The sequence below is a fragment of the Diaphorina citri genome, unplaced genomic scaffold (genome assembly GCF_000475195.1).
Source record: "Diaphorina citri unplaced genomic scaffold, Diaci psyllid genome assembly version 1.1 scaffold1188, whole genome shotgun sequence".
Taxonomy (NCBI): domain Eukaryota; kingdom Metazoa; phylum Arthropoda; class Insecta; order Hemiptera; family Psyllidae; genus Diaphorina; species Diaphorina citri.
The window spans coordinates 55833-66033 of NW_007378617.1; the positions used below are offsets into that span (position 1 = coordinate 55833).

The 10201-nt window shown below is 37.3% G+C and overlaps 1 protein-coding gene across 1 annotated transcript in view; it reads right to left on the minus strand.

Moving 5' to 3' along the window:
* The window catches only part of LOC103514629, a 20394-nt gene that overhangs the window by 5865 nt on the left and 4328 nt on the right, over window positions 1–10201 (minus strand). The gene's annotated exons all lie outside the window — the stretch shown is intronic.

Sequence of the window (10201 nt, forward strand, 5' to 3'; positions counted from 1 at the left end):
AGATGCGTGTCTGAAATAGTCTGAGTAATTTGATAATAATGCATATTTTATAGCTCGACCAAGTTTTCTGCATATTCTCACGTATTCATAGGGTGAACATTTTACTATGAAAAAATTTCCTATTGATCGCACCTGATTATAACATTGTCCGCGGTATAGGTCACATATCACTTGCATATTACATCACTATTTTGTCTCTAATCGTGGCTGATAAACGAGTAATAAGGAATAGTACCCACGTTCCTCATCAAAGCAATCAAATATACAAGAATAGATACCTACAGTACGTCTTGGTCCAGCCATTCACTATCAGGTAGACCTGACAGGCGGACCTTTTCAGCCGTACCTTTCAGGTCTACCTAATAGTGTGTGTGCTCATCAGGTATGAGGTAGACCTGACAGGCGGATCTGTTTCATCGGGCGACGTTGCATGATTTCCGGCTCATAGCGGGTTTCACTATTACGGAGATCGCGATACCTAGAACTGTACATGACATTGGAGGGTTTCACCGCTCTCATCTGCGTACCTCTGCCACGGAGTCCGCTGTTGTAACCGCTGGAGTAGAAGTCCGCTGACAGGCGGATCTGATCTAGCCTTCTACTCAAGGATCTACTTACCTCGTTTGCCAGCCTCCTAATTCTAGGCATATTCAATATTCAAATCTTTATGACGAAAAACTTCAGTCCATAGTCACGAACTGGGGTAACTATTTGGTATCCTAAGACCCTAAGACGTGCGTCTTGTTAGTAAAATTACCCGTACATGTCCATAGAGTCCACATTACACTAATTGAATGTCCATTATACTATCATAACTATCACATATTATGTATATTGGAGGTGATTTAATGGGTTGTATTTGGATTTAATGGGCGGTAATTGATTAGTAATTAACCAGCCTTATAGTTTGTTGTCGTTGAAATTGCCGGATCTAATATTTTAGGCATTGACTGGGTGACTACCTGGAAGTATTTGTCCATAGTGTTCACATACAGGGTGATAGAAGAGAACTGAGAAGAGTCAAGAGTTATTGTTATTTGACTCAGTAACACTGTAACACTTCTTATTCTGGGACAAATACCAGAATGCTATTGCCAACCTCAGTGCTGTAGTGGTTAACGCCTTGGATTTGGATGTTGGTGGTTCGAGTCCAACTCAAGTCATAACATTTATATATGTAGGTGTATTGTTAAGCTTATACGAATCTACGAAGCACTAGGTCGCAGGCTCGATACCCGCCCGGGGAAAGCTAACTTTATACAAACAGATAAGGTTCGTTCTCGGGCTGGCTTTCTCCTATTCTGTCATAGTTTCCGCTTCGACTTCAGGACGATAAGACCTCCGTTGCAAAATATAAAGATCTTATCACTTCGCAAACTTCTTATCAGTTTTCATCAAAGAAGAAGAAGAAATTGTTTAGTCATGTCCAGAATTCACGAAGTGTTTGCACAGAGGACGTATCAAGTTTATGGAGCTTGATACCTACTCTCGACCAAAACGTGACAATGTCGTTCTGAGAACATTCTGAGACCAAGGGAACTTTCATTCTTATTTCCTATTAAATCAGCTTCGAGTTCCGTGATGGAACTTCCACAATTTGTCTTTCCCAAAGATGAAGAACTTTACATATTTACACTTTACATGTGAAGATGACAAAACTCCCTTTGTTTGAGATATAATAATAGTGGAGATGCCAAAACTCACTTTCCATAAGAATTGTCAAACATGTACATTGATCTGTGTTCTCTATAACGCCCTAGAAATGCTCGAACTAGAGCACCTAATACTCAAGATACATACACATAGGTACCTAGGTGAATAGGTACTGTACCCGTGGTAAAGGGCAGCGACCACTAAAACAGGCTTTTATGGCTCCAGGCAAAAGATAATCGTTTTAGTCTAATTGATTTCATATCAAGAGCGGTGATAAATAAAATTCAAGTCAAAAGAGTTTCATTAGGCACTTTGAAAATCCTAATTATTATGCATGCTAGAAAGTCCTGTCTGCACTCGACGTGTGGAAGATTACCCGAAGTACCTACTTATAAATGTAAGTATCTATGTGCCTAACTACCTACCTCGTAGCATTTTAAACTTCCACTTACGTACGAGTATGTAGGTTGACACATATATAGGGCGAAAAAGAATCTTCTTCTCCTATAACTGAAGCAAGAGCTTAGTTAATTCGCACGGATATCAGCCTTTGCATAAATAATCTATTTTTTACCGGTCAGCCTTTGGCTCCGCTAAAGTCAGTTTGATTTTCAGAGAAAAAGAATCTTCTTCTCCTATAACTGAAGCAAGAGATTAGTCAATTCGCACGGATATCAGCCTTTGCATAAATAATCTATTTTTTACCGGTCAGCCTTTGGCTCCGCTAAAGTCAGTTTGATTTTCAGAGTCCACGAAAAATGATTATCCCTTTTTAACACGTTGAACACCATGAAACCCACCGGTGGGTTTCATGGTGGTTTATTGATGTGCCGTGACGCACCTAATACTCAAGATACATACACATAGGTACCTAGGTAAATAGGCACTGTACCCGTGGTCAAGGGCAGCGACCATTAAAACAGGCTTTTATGGCTCCAGGCAAAAGATAATCTTTTCAGTCTAATTAATTTCATATCAAGAGCGGTGATGAATAAAATTCAAGTCAAAAGAGTTTCATTAGGCACTTTGAAAATCCCAATTACCATCTGTATGTAAGAAAGTCCTGTCTGAACATTCTGAACTGGACGTGTGAAAGATTACCCTAAGTACCTACTTATAAATGTAAGTATTTATGTACATAAATACCTACCTCGTAGCATTTTAAACTTCCACTTACGTACGAGTATGTAGGTAAATAGGGCTCGTTAAAATCTACATTCTACAACATAAGCCCTCATAATTATAGACTCTTGAGTGGAAGGTAACTATTTGGGCGAAGCTAAAGCCTGAGGCATTCTCTACCACCTAACCCTGAGAGGTCCATTATTATACCGCAAAGTTTCAAAGGCATGACGATTGAAATCAATGCTCTATCTGGGATTGAACCCCGCTTGTTTACTAGGCTAGCGATAACTACTGAGGAACGAGCTACTGGGTCAGAAAAATTTGGACACCTCAAGAGAAATAGGTACCTAGAAATATATATTTCACTAAGGTCTTACAGGAAACCCGGTATAATTGGGATTGGGAAGTTAAAAATATTTGCAAAGATCTTGGAAAGTTGCACAGGTTGCACTCAACATTGCTTTTTTATTGGGTCTGTTTTCTGATTGGACGATATGATTAAAACTATGAACCTGTTTCATGAAGCACTGGGCTGTAACAAGCACTGGATACATGGGCTGAGACAAGCCTATGAGAATTTGCCTGTGGTACTAGGACATTCATAAGGAATGGCACTTGAGGTACATATGTATTTGATTTGGTACATGCTAGGTATATTAGGTACATGATGTGGTACTAATATTAGGGCAGAGTAAACATTAACTCGCGCAATCTTTGTAAGGTAATAATTTACTATCACCAAGTACCACTATCAACATTTCTACCTACATAACTTGTTAGTGCATTCACCAGTACATAAAACTCAGTGTAAGTATACAGACTTAGGTATGTACAATCAATATATATTAAGGGGTACATAAAACTCATATAGGTACTTGAGATACCGACCTAATACCTACTTTAATGTACTTGTTGCCGCTGTAATTCTGCTTTTAATCAATGCTTCTTTATAAAGTTCCTGCAAGACAATTAATAATATCTCAGGTTCCTTTTAGACAGGAACTAGTTCGCTAGTTCCAGTTTTAGTTCGCTAATTCCTGTTCCTGATTTCTGTAGACGTTTTCAGTTTTCTATCTTGTTACACCTTTACCTAGTTTAGAACCACTGCCGCTTTCGGGGCAGGGTAGCTAGCGTGAACGAAATCACCTACTATGTATAATGGGAGAACTTTGAAGCACATCTTTCTGACTTTACATGAGCTCACGTGACGTGAAGGTAGTGAAATCCATGCTTATCCTGGGACTGAAAAGTTTAGTATTGAAATTGTCTACTCCCAATGGGATTTGAACCCAGTATACCTCCCGGTTAAGACTTTTAGCTCTTAACCCCTCAGCCACAGAGGTGGACATTCAATTAGGCGTCTGTTGGGCTAACTACTAACTCACAAACCTCTTTTTTTTACATTTACGTACTTACCTATAGCTATGTACACACTAGGTATCTATAAATTTGTCCTCTTAAGAGTCCCCTTAATGTCTCAGCATGTGTTGGCACAGAATTCAGCCTGGAATTCAAGTGTAAAGGTACCTAATACCTACCTACTTTTCGGGGTACTTTAGCCTTCATCGTATTTCATGTCTTGTGGGCAGAATCTAATAAAATAAACAATAAAAAATGGCCATTATTAACCATATAAATACCTCGTATATAGACAGGTATATATTATACACATAAAAGTTTAACAAAGTCTTTATTAATAGACTCGTCTCATAACTGTTGGAGTTGTAATCCAGAGGTCAGAGGTTCAATACGTTCCGTGTCATAAGATTTATGAAGAAGTGTGAGAACAGAGTGAAGAGTGCCACAGTGATAAAATCAAATTGATTATAGCACTACCTGATAGCAGACTACTAGTGCTTTCTTTAGCCAGCCTGGTCATAGCTTGGTTGGTAGCACCTACCTTATAAGCACTATGCTGTGGGTTCGATTCCCGCCCGGGGCGGATTTTATTTAACCCTAGAAAGTTAGACTGTTTTTTAGGTACCTACGTTAAGGGTAGATGTGAGTAATTTTTACTCACTCATTAAAACAGATAAGTCTCGTTCTCGGAACGGCTGGCTTTCTCCTATCCTGTCTTCCTTCTCTCTTCGATTTCGGGACGATTTTTTAGACTGTGCACTTTGGATCAGTATCAGGACACAGCGTTCAAGTAGGTATGTCTGTCTGTCTGTCTGTGGAGGCTCTGTAAAAATTCAATTATTAATTAATTGATTAAAAATGAAATAAATTACCATATTTCTATCCATAACACTCCTAATAAAAAGAACTGGTTCATTCATAAAACCGGCGCCGGTGGCGACTAATTAAAATTAAAAAGTCCATTAATAAATTCAGTCACATTTCAACAACCCCCTCTACCAATGATCTACTTGGCAAAAGTCCCACTGATATGAATTATATGTAAATAGTACATACCTAGGTGACGGGTGGATATTATAATCATACCCATAATAAACAAACTCATATCTGGTTCAGGTTCAAAACTAGCGTGCTAGAATAAAAACAGTAATAATAATAGGTATCTAGTCTGAATTATGCGAAAAGGAGATCCAAAGAAAAAGAAAAAGAAAGTAAAAAAGAAGAAGAAAAAGAGTCATATCCGTCTGAATTATCTACAGGTTCTGCCCACAAGACATGAAATACGATGAAGGCTAAAGTACCCCGAAAAGTAGGTAGGTATTAGGTACCTTTACACTTGAATTCCAGGCTGAATTCTGTGCCAACACATGCTGAGACATTAAGGGGACTCTTAAGAGGACAAATTTATAGATACCTAGTGTGTACATAGCTATAGGTAAGTACGTAAATGTAAAAAAAAGAGGTTTGTGAGTTAGTAGTTAGCCCAACAGACGCCTAATTGAATGTCCACCTCTGTGGCTGAGGGGTTAAGAGCTAAAAGTCTTAACCGGGAGGTATACTGGGTTCAAATCCCATTGGGAGTAGACAATTTCAATACTAAACTTTTCAGTCCCAGGATAAGCATGGAGATAGTAAAGGGAAACCGTTTATATTGTAAATAAATAAATAAAATAAATTAAGACGCGACGCACGACAGTCGCGAGTAAGTTTAGCCTAAACAATAGAGATCCAACCAGCAGTGGTGTAGCGTGTATGTATGGCGTGTATGGCGGCCATACAACTCAAAAGTTCACTCTAGTGCTCATACCTAAATATTAATGGCATGTACTTTGATGGGACTTGGTAGACCTGTGCATGAGCGCTACACGCCCTACACTTGAATTTAGACCACGCTACGCCACTGAACCAGACCTTAATAACATGGATGTAATTATTATCTTATCCTAAATAATGACTGATAATTCGACATATCGCACGAATATTAAAGACAGCGTTGGTCCCAACAGTAAGTCAATAGGTAAATTAACATAGTAAACACTTGAACAGCAATTAAATTGAAAAACATGGTCCGAATTGGGTTCGAAGGCGCCGAGCAGAGTTCGAAGACCAAAATACCAAATCAGATTCAGATGTTTTTTTTTTCCTTCAGAGAAGCTCTCCAAGGTCATAACATTCTCTCGATTTTTTTTCTTTGAACCAAACACCATCTAAAAAAAAAAAAAAAAAAAAAAAAAAAAAAAAAAAAAAAAAACAAACCCCTTATAACAAGGAAAGTATATTTTCAACCTGTCATCCATTTCAAAAGGTAATAATTTACTATCACCAAGTACCACTATCAACATTATTTGTACCTACATACCTTGTTAGTGCATTCACCAGTACATAAAACTCAGTGTAAGTATACAGACTTAAGTATGTACAATCAATATATTAAGTGGTACATAAAACTCATATACTTGAGATACCGACCTAATACCTACTTAACGTAGGTACTTTAATGTACTTGTTGCCGCTGTAATTCTGCTTTTAATCAATGCTTCTTTATAAAGTTCCTGCAAGACAATTAATAATATCTCAGACATTAATGGGTATTTCTTATAAACTGATGATAAATATTTTATCATGTAGGTCCGTACTTATACACTCTCGTACGAAAATTCTGGCAGATTGACTTTGGAACTTTATCAGAATTATTTCCATTGGAAAAAGAGAAAACTTGAAAAACAAAGACGTTATCTTGGACATAAAAACATGAACCTTAGGATAGTAGGTACAAAAAAAAGTTTATTCAGAAATATTTTTCGAACACTCTGTAAGATTAAAAAAAATCTGGTGTGAACATCACACGACTTTCTATTACATTAAACTTCTCAACTGTAAGTCGGACAGTTCTAAAAGTTTCACCAAAGTTTATTCAGAAATATTTTTCGAACATTACTCTGTAAGATTAAAAAAAAAAATAGACAGGCAAATTTTATCCCCATTTTTTGCACTCGAGTATAGTTTTATAATAAGTAAGTATGTACGATATAATGTGACTAGTATTAATTACTGTTCATTATTATTGCAAAGATGGCAAGTGATAACCATTGCGATGAAAGTGTTAGACCACCTTTTTCGTGTTATGCCAAAGCATATCACAAGTGTGATGGCCACCCCAGCATTACGGAAGCTTACAAGTTGTTCCAATAATAATAATAATAATTGGTCACTTATCAAGTTTCCTTCAGGTAGGTGAGTCTACACTACGGTGAACCAACTGATGTCCGATAACCATAAAAATCCTGAGAGACTTATTAAAATCTATGAATCTCATGATGTATGAAGGTAGGAATCTAACCTTCGTAGCCTAGTGGTCATCTTGCTGACCTAGTTTGCGAGAGACCCGGGTCTGACAATGTAGAAAATTTAATTCCTAAGGGTTTGCACAGTTTGCAGTAATCGCGCGGGTTTGCAGTCTCAGTTTGCAGAAAATTTAATTCCAAATAGGTACCTTACACAATCATTGGTAATGTCATTATTTCCAAGTAATGATGATGAAAAATCAGAAAATCCGGAATTTCATCATTAGTAATGACATTACTAATGATTGTGTAAGGTACCTATAAGGTATAAGGGTTTGCACAGTTTGCAGGCGGGTTTGCGGTTTGCAGTCTCGGTTTGAAAGCTTAGTGAAATGTATTTTGGCTTCTGCAGATATTTAAGTTTCAAAATAGTACACATCATGTGATACAACGGTCTCATAAAATAAATCACATCTACCTACTCGCTAGGGTATAAATTAGAAATCCTTCTCCCTGCTAAAAGTTACTGAGTACCTATGTATAGTTGTATACCTGTACGTTTGGTGTCAAAATCCAAGTTTGCATCCTTTGTCACACAATGGCAACTTGCGTGTAGGAAGGTGACAAATAAATAACTTAGGTATATCTCTATGACACCAGGAAAAATAAAATAAAAATATTGCGTCAGAGTTGTCTTGAAACTCACTACCTATATCTCTGGCACTTTGTCCAACCGTGTGACTACTGGACTTACTGACAACATTCTAACACCCAATGATTTGCTTATTGATTCAATTAGTCGACCTTAACATCACTAACACCAGGTTTACAAGTTCGTACATCACTAACACCAAGTTAACATGAGGTTAACAATGTTACCATCAGGTTTACATCGCTACCATCAGGTCTACAAGCTCATTCATCGACTGACCTGGTCACCTGATTTATCGGATCTCAAATTCCGGTTCTCCCAAGAGTTCAAGACTGACCATTAAACTTGAATGGCTCGATCATTGAAGATCATTAAACTTGATTAACCAACATGCAAGATCACTTGCGATTAGATCCCAATAAATTTGTGCAAGAGAGTAGCATCCCAATAAATTTTTGCAAGATGTTAACATCTTGATAAATTTGCATAAGAATGCGTTAGTGCTTGCCAAGATGAAATTGAATTTCAGTTAGTTAGCTTATGTTACTTCTTAGTTGGCTTGTGCTATTCGCTATTTCTTTCTTTTTTTATATATATATACAATATCTTAAATTTCAATATTTATAGGTGGTCTGTACAATTGGCAGTACCAAACAAGTTATACGGACGTACCTACCTTTTTGGGGCACACAAAATCATCAAGTACATTTTATGAACTGTGGAGTTATTGTCCCAAGATTTATCTCTACCATTCAAACAAAAGCAAAACTACCTAATGTCCTGTGACAAGGGTTTGCCAACATGAATCATAAGCTGGACGGCTGTCTTGTTTGACTTAAAATTAGTTTATTGAGTTGTTTGTTGTCTGCTTGAGTTCTATTTCTTGAGGCTTCCTTGATTTGTAAAATGGGATAAGCAACTTATTATCATCCACGCCCGTAAAAAAAGCTAGACCAAAAGTTGACTAGACCGAACATTGTTAAAGGAAATAATACTGTCGCGGAATTTGTATGAACTTTGTAGTATGAATTCAATGAACTTTGTAGTTTGTAGGAAACAAGCTCAAGCACTGCACAGAAACATGTACTTTACGCCTCCACCAATAAATAGAACGGTAGATGGGTACAGAAATAGTGCACTATACAAATCAGATCAAAGTAAGTTACGCCTCCACCAACAAAAATAGAACGATGTATGAATACTTAGTGAATTACATATGTACATAATATATGTATTATTTATGTAGATCGGATATCATGTCTAAATTCTAGATGCTTGATTAGAATTTTTTTAGAAAGTGGATTTATCGTTTGTGTCATGTTTGATAAAATAATAATACACGTGGGCTGTACGAAAAGGAGTTACATTTCAAAACTCCAAAACTTCTTTTGGCTAAGAAATTGTAGTGGAGATGTCAAAAATCCCTATAATTGACAAACACATTGGTAGAGCTGACAAAACTCCCTTATTCATAAGAAATACCCAGCTAGTGGTGGAGATATCAAAATTCCTTTTAGTTAAAAAATAATAATAGTGGAGATGCCAAAACTCACTTCCCATGAGAATTATTACACAGGTATCCGATATACGAAAACTAGTTTTTACTTTCCTTATCCTATAGGAAAGAAAGTAATGTAATCGGGTCAAATTTTCGATGGTCAGTTTTTAGTGTCAAAACACGTTTTGAGGTCCCTAGAGCCTAAATTTTTAGTGCCAAAACACGTTTTGAGGTCCCTAGAGCCTAAATCCAAAGTTTCAGCCATTGGTCCGTGTGTGTGTCTGTGTGTGTGTCTGTCTGTCTGTGTGTGTGTCTGTCTGTCTGTCTGTAAACAAAATATCTCGAGAACGGTAAGAGCTAGAGACTTGAAATTTGGTATGTAGCTGTCAAATGTGACAAGGATGCGACACGAAACTTTTGGTTAAGACCGGTGCAACGGTTGGCAGCATTTTACCGCTTTTTGGCGGTTTTCGGTGCAATTTAACAATATCTCGGGAACGGTATAAGCTAAAGACTTAAAATTTGGTATGTAGTTCACAAATGTGACAAAAGGATGCAAAACAAAACGTTTGGTTAAGATGGTTGCTGCGCTTGGCGGTATTTTGACAGCTTTTGGACAGATTTCGACCG